At 36.2% G+C, this 16,457-nt stretch overlaps 1 protein-coding gene across 3 annotated transcripts in view; it reads right to left on the bottom strand.

Annotated features, from left to right (window-relative positions):
- The window catches only part of ARHGEF3 (Rho guanine nucleotide exchange factor 3), a 3,017,585-nt gene that overhangs the window by 1,366,968 nt on the left and 1,634,160 nt on the right, over positions 1–16,457 (bottom strand). The gene's annotated exons all lie outside the window — the stretch shown is intronic.

The following is a 16,457-nucleotide window of genomic DNA, read 5'->3' as shown; positions in this document are numbered from 1 at the left end:
TCCTGAACAGCCTAAGTTGGGTTTCAGTTTTGCCCTCCACTAGGAAGCAAGGGTTGAACAATGGTTAGAAGCCTGGACTAGACTGACCCCAGATAACAGGCATCTCAAAGACTATGGATACATGTGGCAACTGACAATTTTTATGAAGCATCACTCCATCCTTCTGGAGAATACACAACTGTGCAAAAACACAGTTACAAATAACCTGTCTCCCAGGACCCTTCCAAAAAGTTGCACCACAATTTGAAATAGTTTCAGAGATGCTGTCCTGTATTTGTAGGTACCACCTTTATACCTAGGTATAAAGGTGGTACCTACAAATACAGGACGGTAGTGGTTCTGCGGTAGCATTGTCGTCTCACAGCAAGACGTTATCCCGTTCGATTCTCAGTTAGAGCGTCTTCTGTGTGGAGGCATGCGTGAATGGGCGTGCCTTCATTGAAGGTTGTGCATCAGGGCTGGTAACTCGGCACGTAAAAATCCACTACCAAACATTAGTAGACCGGAGTTCCGCTGTGGCGACCCCTAACCGAAAGACACAACACCACCTTTATACCTAGGTAATTACTGGCCTACTCAGTTTTCTGACGTAGAGCTTGCAACAAACATATACACACAGGATGTATTCATATCAAGATTATATGTTTAATGTGTTGTTTTGACACCGAATCTAAAAATATTTACTTCTTAGAAAATGAGGCATTTTTGATATTTTAAATGTTATAAAGGAAAAAAAAAACAGTTTTACTGATGCAGTTTAAAATAGAGTATTTTTTAATTGCACCTCAAGGAAGAACGCAGCTGTTTGACTTGAACCTTAAATCGGGAGTGTTAGACTGGGGAAAGGACTTAAAGATGAGGACAGGGGGTGCCAAATATGAGGATGGCACTGGAACAAAGAATAGTTAGCTACACTTCTGGGTTCCCTTCAGTCCCCTGGTACTGTAAATGATATGGGTCTGGTGATTATTTTTATAGAGTTATTTTATAGTACTTAGACATTTTTTATGTCCGTGTTGTTAGAATTTAATATTGGTAAGTTTAGACATAGTTTGTTACTCACACTTTATTTTTCCAAATTAATTTTTTAAGAAGCAAGTACTATTTATAGAATTCTCTTTGAATACAGTTATTGGAAGGTACAGGTATGTTGCATACTTCAACTTGTCTTATGCATTTAAGGACCCTTTAGCCTTTCCAAAGAGCATACTTTGGTGGAATAATTCTCTATGCTGTCTTTGTGCACAAAAAAGTGGGGCTCACAGTTTTTCCTCTTTACAGCTAGGCTCATTCTAATGGATGAGATTTGAGGTTATAGCTGTCTTCCCACTACAGCATCTACTGGTAAAACGATCTTGCAGGGGGACTGATATTTACCTTTGCTTCCAACCCAACCACTTATGGATTCCTGTAGCAATATTATATAATCTGAACATCTACTACAGGGAAAGAATTTGCTTAACAGCCGCTTTGATATTTTGCATTTTCAGCCTTTTATGTTCGACCAAGACACATTCAAAAGAATGCGTCTTCAGTCTTTTAATATAGACCCAATGGTGATACATCCATGAATACTCTTTTTCACATATATGCACTATGCTGATGCCTATATGTGATGAACACACAATGTAGTCTTTCTCAATTAAACTCGGAGCTACCCTTAGGATGCATAATACTCTCTCTGCAGCCACTCTTATAAGTAACGCAACACCATTTTTGAACCAGTGTCACAGGAACAAATGTCACTCTTGTTTTACAGGTTAAGTGGATAAACTAAGTATGCCTTAGGTATCCATTGTGCCCTTATGCTTTTCATAAATTTAAAAAATTAAAGTCATTTTTAAAAGCACACATGAGTTTACATGAGTCTGAATACATGATTGAACTATTGCTGCAAATAAGATCTTGTAACAAGCAGCTAATGCTAACTAGTGAGTTTTCAGAAAAAAAATTGTCTTTAAATATTTAAATCATTATAAACTGAAAAAATGGAGGATGAGCTCAAACTCCAAATATGTGTAGGCTAACCTAAAGAGTAAAAAAAAATGTCAGTGACTGCCCCATGAAAAGAATGTTTACGTAGTCATTATTTAGATATAACATCCACTGATGTCACATCAGTTCCTTGTTAAGAATGCAAACTAATACACTATTGCATTATGTGAATACTTTTTTAAAAATGTGGACTGTCAACATTATAGCTTGTGAAACTGGAAAGATAGGCTCCTCACTGACATCCTGGCCACATTTGACCAAACCTATAGCTACAGTACAGAATTTTTTTCAAATGTACTGCTAAAGTACAACAAAACAAATACGTCACCGGAACATTTGAGAGAAAAACATGCTAATAATCTGGTATGACTCAGCAATGCATTCATCAATAAACTAATTCCCAAAAACTGGTCTTGCTACATATATCAAATATTAAAATACGACCACGAAGAATGAACTCATTTTAATACATAAGACTGATGTGCTGTTATAATAAAAACTCAACTGTACTTCTGTTTCAAAAATACAGTGGGGCAGTTATTGCAGTCTCCAATGCAAGTCAGATTTTGTTATGCATTTACATGTTCTTTTCTAAGCAAGAATCACAGAACATGCCACATACTGCATCCTCAAGTCTTGCTAGATTGCCAAGTATGAAATTTAAAGAAACTGTGACAAGCATTTTAACTCTAGCAAGCAGTGGAGATGCACACAGAAGGGGGAATCCAACCAACATCACCTGTATGGGCTCTGTTATTAACAGTCATGAAAATCTCAGGATTATTTTGTTACAGTCTGGAAAGTGTGTTGACAGAATGCAATCAGGTCATCATCAGTTATATTACTTAAATTCATATACTTGAGCATCTCAACACTAGCAAAAACTGGTTCCATAACCAAGACAGAGGTGACTCAACCTAGTTTAAATATTAAGCTGAAAAATAACGGACATTGTTTTATCATACCCCCCCCCCCCCCCGAAATAGTACAGGTTAAAAAAAATCATGTCATGCACCAGTGCAGTACTTCCGCAGAGTGTAATTTGCATTCATTCTATTTCTAAAGGAGGCCTGTCGCTCCCTTAACCTCTGCCCCTTTAGAACTGGCAAGGTGTGGTTTACTGTGCTTGTCATCCCTTTAACAAACAGAATGCAATGAGAAAAAAAATGCTGATATGGCTGATTAGAACTGTCCCCCCCCAAAGCATGAGCACTTTGTTTTAAAGTAACTAGTGGGATTCTTCCATTCTTAAAACAAATTAGATTGGGGTATGAACTGTAAAATAACAGAATAAAACATACAACCAACAGCATCCAAAGGTCACTCAGGAGAACAAACTGCAAATGTAAAAAACAAAAACTCCAAGCGACCACCACAGCTAAAAGCATACGTAGTTTATTAAAAATATGACAGGATCACACAAAGTGCTTCTTCAGATCCATATAACAGACAAACATTTCATCCAAGTTTAAATATCTTAGCAGTAATAAAACAACCAATAAAAGCTAATCAATAAAACAATTAAGTCACTGATGTGATCTACATTTCTTAAGAACAGGTTTTACAGGCATAGTAGCATTAATTCCTGGTGATTTATCTGCTTGCATTCTTGCTATCCACTGCATTTCAGCTAGCTCTACTCTATTGTTAATATCACCCCCCCCTTATTATCTGATATCAATTGCAGTACTGTAAATTCAAACATGTGCCCCTCATTATTGGGGATGTGCTTAGCTAAAGCATTAAAGAGATTCATTTTCCTGATGTCACCCAGATGTTCCATAATACATTCTTTAAGCATTCTGGTAGTCTTGCCAATATAGAAAGAGGCACATGATCTACAGCTAGCTAAATAAACTAAATTCTTAGATCAACAGTCTGCATACAAGTTGCAAGTAAATATACGATTGGTAGAGGGATACACGAAGGTAACTCTCCTTCAAACTAATGAGCGCTCCCTGCAATTTTTACATGGAAAACTACCATGCCTATTAGAAATCAGACTGGTACTGCTATTAGGGGTATAACAGAGCTGTACTTTCAAAGAAAGGTTGTTTTTAAATGTATAACAGGGTGTATCATCTACTTTAGCTCTTATCTGATCATTAGAAGCCAAAATAGGCCAATATTTATTTATAATCTCACATGCTTTAAAATGTTACTACTGTAGGTGAGGGGTAGTCTTAAACATTTCTATTCGATCCCCCATGTGTCACCCTTATATCAGAATCATGAGCTGTCCTATGAAGAAATGGCTTCCCTGCTGTATCACGCAGGCCTTTAACCTATAACATAACTCTTAGGTCATTTTGATTATATCATCTCTTTATTAGCTTGTTTTTCAGCTCTAAAGATACTCCCTGATAATCTTGATCTTCAGTATGGAATCTAGACATCCTTTAAAACTGCCCTTTAGCTATATTATTAAAAACATGCTTAGGGTGCATACTGGAGCAATGCAACAATGCATTCTTTCTGCAATTTTTTCCTAAATAAAGAACTATGAATCGTACCATTCATCAAAGCAACCTTAGTATCTAAAAAAATCAATGGAATTGCTAGAAAAATTCAAAGTAAATCTGAAGCAGTCACTACTTCATTCAAGATATTCTACAAACTGTTGCAGTTGCATGTGTGTACCTCGCCGCAGAACAAAGACATCATCCACAAATCTTTTGTAATGTAACAATTGTGGGCTAAATATATCCTGTTAAAGGACCACCCTGCTCTCCCAACCTTACTACACCAGGTTGCCATAACTGTTCGCGCAGGGGTCCACATAGTTACTCCAAGATTCTGCATGCAAATGGTCTCCTTAAACATAAACAAATTGTTTTCCAAAACCAGTTCTAACAACATGCCTAACAGTTCAATATGCATAGAAGAATAGTCAGTATTATTTCCCAAAAAATATTTCACAGAATCAATCCCAAAATCATGGGGTATTATTGTAAATAAAGTACAAATGTCCATTGTAACCAATAAAACGGCCCATGATTTCTGCAAAAATCTCCTAGCATGCATAGAAAGTGTTCAGTGTCTTTAAGAACAGCTGTTGCTTTTTCTAAAGGTGCCTTTAACTGACTTTCGATGAAGATGGATATAAATTGAGGCACCCGTCCCCTCCCTGACACAATAGGATGAAAGGAAGGCTGCGACAGAGATTGATGCACCTTGGGTAAACCATGAATAATAGGAATTAATTGCTTTTCAACTAACAAAGTCATATAGATTTTTATTAATCATAGACATTAGTAATAAGTCATATATGGTTTCATGCACTTCCTTTACAACTGATTCAACAACCGACTGTGATATAACCTTATAGGTGAAAGTGTCATTTAACATAGCTTGCTTGCTGTTGGCATAAAATGCTGAGTCTAGTACAAAAATCACCCCTCCTTTATCAGCTGGGTGTATTGCTATCATGGAATCATTCCTCGGTTGTTGTAGGGCCATAGCCTCATCTTTATCTAAGTTATAAAAAGTATTTGCTGGCAGAGAATCAAACACTTCCTTCTTACAGAGTTTAACAAAAGTATCAACCATGGGTCAGACATCTCAAACTGGAAACATCAAAAATCTGGACAAAGGCCCATGAAAATAGGTACAAATCTGTATGCTCATTAACATAGAATTTGCATGCATAATTATGTAACCCACCCACTCCAGAGGAATTTTGGGATACCAACTTTAAAACGCAAACTGAAGGACAACCAAAATATGATCATGAAACACAAAATAAGCAGAACAATAGTGTTTTATACATATTAATATTTGAACTTGTACAAAACTAAAATACACTTTTCACATACACTTACAAGTTGGAAATGCATATAAATATGAAGCACACAGTATACTATGTTTCAGTTATTAGGAGTTTGTTTTCCAACCTATTTTGCAATGGTCACTTAGGTTCATCAGTCATTGCCAGCCAAGTCTATACCTTACTCATGTCAGAATATAAATGAAAAAGCACTTCACCTTTTATGTGATATTAAATGAAATTCATCTATTAGTGCTTACTGTTTTCCCTTAAATCAATGGCAAGGAATGCTGATTTTTGATAACATGTCTGATTGTGCTATAATTTGGTTAGAAATGAGAAACTGAAAAGACAGGATGAAAGACGCATCAGATTTATCCTTTTCCAGGGAAGGAAAGAATCAACACTACTAAATTTTGTGGGCACCAACAGCCAAGACAGTAAAAAGTGGCAGAATTTGGGGTACTTAAATGCACACACCTGTGGGTTTACTGACCTCATTACCTAATGTACAGTCATCCACGCCGAGTATTGTTAATATCAAACACAGGGAAGAAATAATCTCAAATGGAAACAGCATATGGGAAATGTGAGGTAAACTGTGTTGCCCTCCAGAATTACAACCAGAATTAAAATGTTCACTGCTCACATAAGCCAAGCTCAAGTGCTTAACAGAGAGTATATTCCTAACCTGGTCAAATACAATCACCCGAGGCCGACTCCTCAGAACCAAAAACTGGGCAAATTCCAAGACAGGGAGAAAGAGCAGATGTTAAAAAGATGCAGCTGATATAAAATATCTATGAGGGGTGGCTGGCAGCCAGTGGTAGGGAACAGCATTACTCAGAAGACAGCATCTCCAGTATACTGTTAAATAATAAAATAGTGAATTTGGCTAGGTTATGAGATCAAAACTGAATTTCTAGTACTGAAGGTTAACTTTTTAAATTTGCATGAAAGAGAGTATAAATAATGCTTCACTTTTTTGTATAAGCCTCCCATTACCTTGCAGGAAATATCCTTTTTTACTTTTAACATACCATCATAATACTCGCAAATTAGCACCTTTTCACAGAAAAATAAACTTACTTAAATATTATACCAGGGATTCTGATTCGTACTAACACTTCAGTAAAACAGTTGCAGGGCTGATCTCCTTTTAAGTAAAACTGGAGCATCACTGCCTTTTAGTGTGCCATGTGATACAAGTCTGAAACTCAAATGTATGTCATTATTTAATTACTTCAGTCCTCAGATCATTCCAGTGATTTGTTAGAAAACCACAAATGTTATGAGGAACTGGCCAAAAATCTGGACAGTTGACAGGTATGAAATTTCTTAACCCCCATCACATTGCCATCAAATTCCATCAGAAAAATGTAAATGTTCTGCATTTGGAATTTGCTCTTTGACTAATCTACAAATTGAGCTATTTTAAGTGATACTATAAACTTTCGACTAGTTTCAAATGTGCCCAAGTCTTTTAATAGTTATGTAAATCTATGGGGAAGCTATTTTGCAATACAAAATGCAGATTAACTTAGAAATAGCATACAAAGGAACTTCTAGAAACCTGGTTTTAATGTGATATACAGTCGTGCAGGTTCATTGCTCATTGTACGTTGCATTTCTCAGATATCACAATTAGCATACCACACCAGACTTCATGGCTATCTGTTAGAGGGCAAAATATGAACCCATTCGACAAAGTTAATCACACAGAAACTATACACCGTAGTGCATGATTCATATACTATGCTATAGCTACTCTGTAACTGGACTAATGCATTCAAACATTGTGAGATGCACTGGGAAAATGTAAGGTATGTGGCTATTTGAGGTACAAGGATTTGAGTTTCCTGTGCACCGACTCCAGGCACAACCTATAAAGGAATAATGCACATCACAGTATGACGCCTGCACGTTCAGTGCTGCTCAGGCATTGCAGAGCTGTGTCGGGAGTATGGAATGTGACCCGAACGATAATAGTTAAAGCAGCACTTTGCCGGAGTTCTTCAGAAGAAGCACAAAATACGTTGAAAACAAAGCTAGAGAGCACGAAAGGCATTTTCTGTGTTTCAAATGTGAAGAAATGGTTAGTTAATATTAATGCGCGTTTTCTCTCACTTCTGCTATAAAGTAGTTCAAGGATAGGGTTATGCGTTCACATTATAGTATTTCCCTTTGTAGATTACAGAAAATAATAAATCTATTGAGTGCCTGTAGTTAGAACTTTGTGGAAAAGCTTGGTGGAACCAAAACAGTGTCTATTTCAGTAGATAGAAAAAATGCACCGGAACAGCAGGTAAAGCTTTTATGGAAGTTAGTGTGCAGTAAAATTTCATTTTAAATAAAATTTCATGTACAGATCCTGAAGTGATGTCAATAAGAATGAGTGTCTCTGCCCAGATTAATACAGATCAAAAGATGGTGAATTCCGATAACTTCTCAAATCACAGTGGCTAACTAAAACGTTCATATTTCACTTCAGTACTTACATTCCTGTGTGGATAGCATTTGGAAATGTCAGCAGCAGGCATGCTTAAGCTTAGGACTATGGATATACATAAACAAGCAATAAATAAGTAATTGTGCTGCTGTATGCTCATGTCAACTGGTTTTAAAAGTGAAAAAGACACTTCTGAAATGAGACTAATAGTCAACATGGGCAGTTTGCCTCTCGGGTTAAGCAGGAATAGTAAATAAATTTTTCTGTTTAGGCATAATATGCAACATGAAGATGGCAGGTCGGAATAAAGACTTGACAACTGCACACAACAGTTACCGGTTTCTTCACAGAATGACTGACTGCTGTTTAAACAGCTGCAGACTCTGCCATTTCTCTTGTTGCAGATAAGACAAAGACAATTAATATTACAGCCAGTTATGATTACAGACTTTCTTTTTTGCCTTACCTAAAAGAAAAAAGATGTGCTTCACTGCTGTGCACTTCCTGATGGACTTTGCAGCAAGTTAAATTAACAAACAGCTGCACGTGATGATGTCAGGACCACAAAAAAAAAAGACCCGGAAATTAAAGGGGCCACTGTGGAATTCGTGGCACCCCAATATTTTGCCCTCCAAACCGATATTTGCAGAGGAATTCGGTACAGTTGGGAGGTATGCCATGGGTGGCAACTGAGGATTATATAAACTAGAACGCTGATACCATAATGTCCTCAGTGATTATATACTATACAATGATGTACCGCTATTACTAAAAAGAATTGGACAAGAGCATGACAGAAGACATCATTAGGATGGCAATGCAATGGCTGATATTGTCAATGGAAAGGTGATAGTCTGATATACTTCTGTTTCATTTAGACTACAATGCAGTGGCATCCAAGCACAGACCTCTTCCTGATCCCATGTGGGGTCACATGCCTCAGTCATTCAGTACAGCACCTCACTCAGAAAGAAGAGACTAAAATCTTGTCTTTATATACAAGATGGATGTTGGATATGGAAGTGGATAGCTCTTTGGAAACTTGTAATTGGCAAAATCATCAAGAATTGTGGCCACAGTGAGCTGATCCATTCAGTCATTATAAGAAAAGCAATGGACCTCAGAGTATGAACGTCACAAAATGGGGCAATATGTTCCCCCCTTTATCACAAAGGCGAGCAGATGAAGTAAAATACCAACAGTAAGACTTCAAAAGCACCACCAAATGACAAACAACTTTTTGCATGAAGTAAACATATAAATCATGAAGCAAAACTATAAATATATAACCATACATGCAAACACACACACTTCTCAAAATAGATGCCAGCAGACTTCATTTATTTTATTTGACATTTATTAACCGGGTTAGTCCGACTGGGCATCATGCCCCTTTTCAGCAGAGACCCGAGGAGAAAAGCTCCATTACAACATTTAGCAATACAGTGATTAATATAAAAAACTTAAAGGAAAAGTATGATTGATCGTTATACAAAGCAACTGAATAAATACATAAAACAAAGAAAAGAACCTATAAGTAAAACATACGAACATTTTACACTAAATATGAAAGTCAAATATTTAATACAATTTGTGACAAAAGGGAATTCAGCAAGACAGTCACTGTATTGTAATACATTAAGGGGAGACAGGAACTGGAGGAGAAGCTGAGGATGAGATAGATGGGGGGGGTTAGTGGTGAGGGAAGATTGATTAGAAATATGAGTTAGGTATGTAGCTGAGGTAGAAAAGAAGGGAAGAGAAGAAGAGGGGACCTAAGCTGACTGAGGGAGAGGCAAGGGGTAAAATGTTCACGTGGGGTCATTGCAGGAGCAAATCCAAGAGGTATGCAGGTATTCCTTTAATGCTATTTTAAAGCTGTAGGTATTATCAAGTGAGCGAATATGTAGAGGAAGTTTGTTCCAGGCAGAGGTGACAGAGTGGCTATACCAAAGAAGAACAATGCATTCTGATACATAAAGAAAACAGACTAAGTAGATGCAAAACTATATCACTTACAGCAGAAGGCCGAGGCAAGAAAGCAAACATTTAGAGATCAGTGAAAAAAGTAGTCTCTGAATCAGAAGCCATGTGAAGGAGGGGGGCTGATTAAAAGATGTACACCCTTGATGTGGGGAAAAAACATACAAAAATCACAAAAGAATTAGATCAGTCCATGAGAATATCCCTCTTCAAAATCATGACAAAGGATAGCCTATTAGTAGAGATGGATCATGGTCAAATGAAGCCCTAGGAGGGTAATGGATCAGGGCCCCTCTACTCACACAGCAGCCCCCCAACTATTCCAATGTTCCATTACTTGGCTATTTCTCTCCACTTACCATAAACACTGTTCAAACTTGTCAGTGTGCATATTCTTTTCTTCTTTACTTCTACAACAATTGCAGCATAAACACCGATATGCATTTGCTAAACAAAACAATACAGTCTCACAATGAAAACAGACTTGGCATTAACAGTGAATTTCTCTGCCCTTGAAACTCATATTCACTGAAACAACATTGAAATTAAAGAAAATGCATCTGGCCACTGACTGATACAATTCACTTTTGAGCTATTTTCAAACCATATTTTTATTTTAAAATACAATACTTTGTCTTCTCTGGGCCTTAATCTGCAGTGTAATTGGATGTTGTTAATTTAATATGTAATTGGATGATTGTTTAATTGTAAAGTGTATTTAACTGAAGGTGCATTTTTGTCAGTCTGTACTCCTTGAAGGGTTTGCCGAAGCGCTGGAGAGTGATTAAAGTCTGTTTTTTTTGTTCCTGCTTGTCATTGTTATTTTATATTTATTTTATTTAAGTAGTATTTTATTTTGTGTTCTTTTTGATGGCTAGTGAACATTCTTTCAACATACCTCAAATTCCCAGAAAAGATACACTTGATAATTCTCAGAGGATTTTGGATAATTTTACTGTTCATTCAGACACCGGTAGCATTGATCAAATGACTGGTGGTGGTGGAAGAAGCAATATTGCGTCTGGCTCCAGTAATTCCATGGATAAATTTGAACATGGGAGAAGGAACAGAGTAGAGAACCAGTTTGCGGCATTTGGTGAATCTAACTCTTCTACATCCTTATCGGGTGAGTCAGGAGCCCTTTTGGACAAACTTGAATGTCTATTACATGAAGAGACTGCAACTTATTTCAATATGTTAGGTCTACAGAGATGTATAGACCTTGACATTACACCTAGGGGGTTGAGAGCTTTTAAAACCCCCTCCACCCCTTTGTTTTCATATGTCTGATGAAGTAGAGGAGAATTTTTCCAAAAAGTGGCTAGCTGCTGCACATTGTTGTGCTGTTGAATGGATTTCCATTCTGCTAGAATGGGACTGTATTAAACAAAATAAAGTGAGGGGTGAGATTAAAAGCACACATAATAATATGGCTAAGTTGCTTGCTCCTGAGCACTTGGAGAGACATTTAGCAGATATTAACCAAAGATTAGAAAAACATGAACAAGAACTGATTGAATGGAAAAGTACTAAGTTAAAAAAGAGACTTGAAAGATTATGAGGGAGGTCATGCTTTTCTATGGTATAAGAAGGACAGGTTTAACCGTAAAAATGACTCTGGTTCCTTTAAGAAATCTCCCTTATATTCAAGGGGTGTGTCGTTTGTGTCAGACATTTCTGGTGTATCTACTGAAGGAGAAGGAGAACAGTTCCCATGCTTGCCGGGCAGCCCAAAATCCCTCAAAACTGAATAATGACTTTCAGAAAGGGAATAACAGCAAAAAACAAGAGGAGGGACATAATGACTGCAAGACAGGGTGATTCCAGTCGGACGTTAACAACAGCCGTGAGGGCGCCAAGAATTATAAGAAGAGTAAATGGTACTGAACTGACTGTAAACTCTTTAATACATAATATTTCTGGTGTATCTTGGTCTGATATTCAAGTTAAAATGTTGAATTATGGTTTAAAATATATACCAACAGTGATACCTCGTCTTTATGAGTTAAAGTGTGATGTATTTAGGTTATGTCAAAAGTTACATTTAGTGCATTTTTTTGCTAATAGCAATGAAAATGTTTTGCCTAATGAATATTCAAATGATAGTAACGAGGACAGTTTTTATTCCTATTTATCTGACCCAGAGCAGACTGCTGATTTTGATGTTGATATTAATGCATATAGCTTGTTTGATATTAGTAAAATAGAGTTTAAAAGTGATTTTATTTAACCATATCAATATTAAACAAACATTTTTCACAAATGTTGAATTTTGCTATACAGGATGCTTATAATAATTTTATGCAAAATAAAAAGGATGTGAAGTACAATGTAAGTGCTCAAGAGTGGAAAGGAATACAATTGCTAGCTAGAAACAAAGAAATAGTTATTAAACCCTCAGATAAAGGTGGTAAAATAATTATTATGAATGTTGAACAGTATTTTAGCATGTGTATGGTACATTTGAACGCTCAGAATACATATAAAAAGTTGTAGTAAAGAGTATCAAAAAGCTACTGAGGAGTTTGAGCTACTTCTGAAATATGTTGATATGGACAGAAAATTTAATCCACAGGACAGTGAGTTGGGCTGTGGTCTACTGTTTGCCTAAAATTCACAAAAATAGTGTCAAACCTCCGGGCAGGCTTATAGTTTCTGCACAGAATTTTTTTTTATCTAAAATTGGTTTATTTTTACATTAATATATATTACCTTATGTGGTGAAGTTGCTCTGCTATATTAGAGATAGTTCAGATGTTTTGACAACATTTTCAGGACTTCAGTGGTCCAGTGAGATGTTTTTATTAGTACTGATGTTGTTAGTCTCTATACAAGAATTTAAAGGCAATTTGGACTAGAAGCTCACAAATATTTTATAGGTGAGAGCCCTGAATCATATTATTTTATAAAGCTATTAGATTTTTGCTTGAGTAATAATTTTTTTTACATTTAATGATCAAATTTACAAGCAAATACAAGGCACTGCAATGGGGGCATCCTTTTCCCCCATGTATGTCAATTTGATGATGGGGCTATCTAAATTAGAATATTTATATCACAATGCCTTCTTTAACGAAAATGTTGAAATATTTTAGATTTATTGATGACCTTATTTTTATTTGTAAAGGAGGTTTGAGTGAAATTGACAAGTTTGTTGTGGAATTGCAAAACAATAAATTTCACCTTCTTTTTGATGGCCTATAGGTAGGCAAGCACATTACATTTTCGGATTTAAAATTAATTTTGGAAGAGAATAATGTCTTGCGAACAGTACATAAAACATTTGAAGATGGCAATCAGTATTTAGAGGGGAGTAGCTGTCACTCCATGCATACTATAACTTCTCTCCCTTAAGGAGAATGTTTAAGGTTAAGAAGATTGTGTAATAGTGATAGTGACTTCTATAAAGTAGTGGATGTAATGTAGGCCATGTTTACATCTAGAGGTTATAATAGCCATTCAGTACAAGTTGCAATACAGACGGTTATGACAAAGTAAGGCTTTAGTGTAGGAAGAAATAGCCAGGGAATTCTTATGGCTAGGCTTGTAAGCCTAGTACCAGCCTATGAACCTATAAGCATGAGTGTGTCCAAAAATTAAATTATATGGCAGAGAAGAAAAACAGTGATAAAAGACAAATATATTTTGTTTCAACATATGGAGCCTTTAGCACCAAATTGACTAATTTGGTGAAATACTACTGCAAATGTGTACTGAATTCAGCGGATTTAGCTATGCTAATTTCTCCTAATTTAGGTATTTCCTTTAGAAGAGGTCGAAATTTAAAGGACATCTTGGTGCGTAATAAATTCGTACTCCCTATGTGTACTGGAAACATGAGCAATGTAAATATGATGGGTGCATACTCTTGTGGCCATTGTAAGGTATGTAATTATGTGGTTAGAACGTTTACACATACAAATGGCCAAATCTATTACCCTAATGAAAGATATACTTGTGAGACTGAGGGCATTATATATGCCCTACAATGTCCTTGTGGTCTTGTATACATAGGGGAAGGTAAAAGGAAATTCAAAGTAAGGCTTTAGGAACATGCTAGGAATATTATAAAACAAAAAGAAGAGAGTTCTGTGGTTAAACATTTTATGCTATTTCATAATTTGAATCCTGAAGGCTTAAAAGCCACTATTTTAGAGTAAGTTCAATAAGTTTTTATTCTGAATATTTGTATAAAAAGAAGTTATTATATGAAGAAAGTATTTTTATTTTGAAATACAATACTTTGTCTCCTCTGGGCCTTAATCTGGAATGTAATTGGAGGTTGTTAATTTAATATGTAATTGGATGATTGTTTAATTGTAAAGTGTATTTAACTGAAGGTGCATTTTTGTTAGTTTGTACTCCTCAAAGGCATTGCCAAAGCACTGGAGAGTGATTAAAGTCTGTTTTTTTAGTTCCTGCTTGTCGTTATTTTATATTTATTTTAAGTACTATTTTATTAACAGTAAATTTCTCTGCCCTTGAAACTCACATTCATTGAAACAGCATTGAAACCCATACTCAAAGAAAATGCATCTGTCCATTGACTGATAAAGTTTACTTTTGAGCTATTTTCAAACCACATGCCCCTTGCACACATATTAGGATCATGCAGACATGCATGTGTTCTTTGATTCACCTTCCTGATTGTATTAAATTAAATTACTTGTACAATACAGCATCACTTACTAGTGTGTGTTTTAAATTTTTAGTTTTGAACATTTTTTCCAGTAAACAATGAAACAAAATGTATGAACCAATAATGACAAAAATGTCCATTTCGGAATATTTCAACCATGAAAGGCCAAAAGGCCACTTAATATCAGTCTATATGCACAACCTCTGCAGAAGTAAAAGTCATTTGAATAATTCCACACTGAAAAGATCTGTAACAAATAAGAGGTTGCTGTAAGCAAACAACTTTATATTTCAGTGTTTCATCTACAAATTCAGTGCCATTTGCCCTGGAAGAATAAATTGCCTAGGTTACATTTAAAAAATGGTAAGCTGCTAATATTGCAATAAGGAATGGATGGCAAACTGACAACATGTTCATAGTTACTAGGCATCTCGTACAAAGGAGACCACACTCAGGACTCCAGCATCCCCTCTCCCAATTTACAACACAGTATCAGCAATCCATCTACATTAAAAGAAAGTATGCTACGTGTTGTGCTACTAACACTACTTTCAAATTGTACAGCACAAACAGTGATGACCATTTGCTAAACAAAACAGATGCACACTGAAAACAAACTTAGCATGAACAGCAATAAATTATCTCCCCATGAAGCTCACAATTGTTTGAAAATGCACTGAAACTCAATTACTTGAAAATGTACTTTGAGTAGTCTGGTAGTTGGTTTAGAGGATTCAAGCTCTTGTCTCCTGTAACCAAGGTACAGGGGTTTGAGCCTGAGCAAATTAACTAGCCTGTCATCTTTAACTAGGGCATTACACACACACACACACTTGTTTAATTCTGTGGGTATAAATTCCATGCCCAGAAATAAGAAAGACGCAAGCATAAATGCAGCAGGAATATTTTGTGTTTAAATTCCGTGCATGGATGTGGAAACGAAACAGTAAGCAATAGCAGATGTATGTGTCAATGCATGCAGGGATGCACAGACGCAGAGGGCTAAAGAAGATTGAATGCCCTTAAAGAAGGCATGTAATTTACTTTTTTATTAAAAAAAAGTAAATGTTGTGGCAACTCCCCCAGCCAGCAGGCTTCCTCTCAGCAGGCAGGGGCTCCCAGCCAGCAGGCCCGAGGCATCTGCCTAGGTTGCCTAGTGCTGGATCCGGCTCTGTTTATTAGTCACAACATGAAAAATGTTTTCACAAAAAGGGTAGTAACTGTAAGGAACAAAACTCTTAAGAAGGTTTTCAGAGTCAAAATCCATAAGGGAATTTAACTAAATATACTTACATGGCAGATACAGCGATATTTGTTACCGTGGATAGATTACACATACAGGTTAATTTGCTTTTGCAACCAACCACTAAGGCAACAGACAACCAAAAGAATCAAGCTTGATATTTTTGTATTCCAGTTCTGCTGAGCAGTCTTCAGTGAAAATGCTTGAAAATATTATTTTCTTATTACAGTGACGTTTTAAGTTTATGCCATCTTAGCCCTGTCATGTGATGACAACATATTATATCATATAGTGGACATAAGGTTAAATGTGAAGATAAATACATTTTGGAAGATTCAGACAGTTACTATTTCATATGCTATACAAAGAAAATAAAGATAAA

Source organism: Protopterus annectens, chromosome 7.part1, assembly GCF_019279795.1.
Source record: "Protopterus annectens isolate FY-2018-M chromosome 7.part1, PAN1.0, whole genome shotgun sequence".
Taxonomy (NCBI): domain Eukaryota; kingdom Metazoa; phylum Chordata; order Ceratodontiformes; family Protopteridae; genus Protopterus; species Protopterus annectens.
Note: the sequence above shows the minus strand (reverse complement) of the source record. Positions and strands in the feature narration are given on the sequence as shown.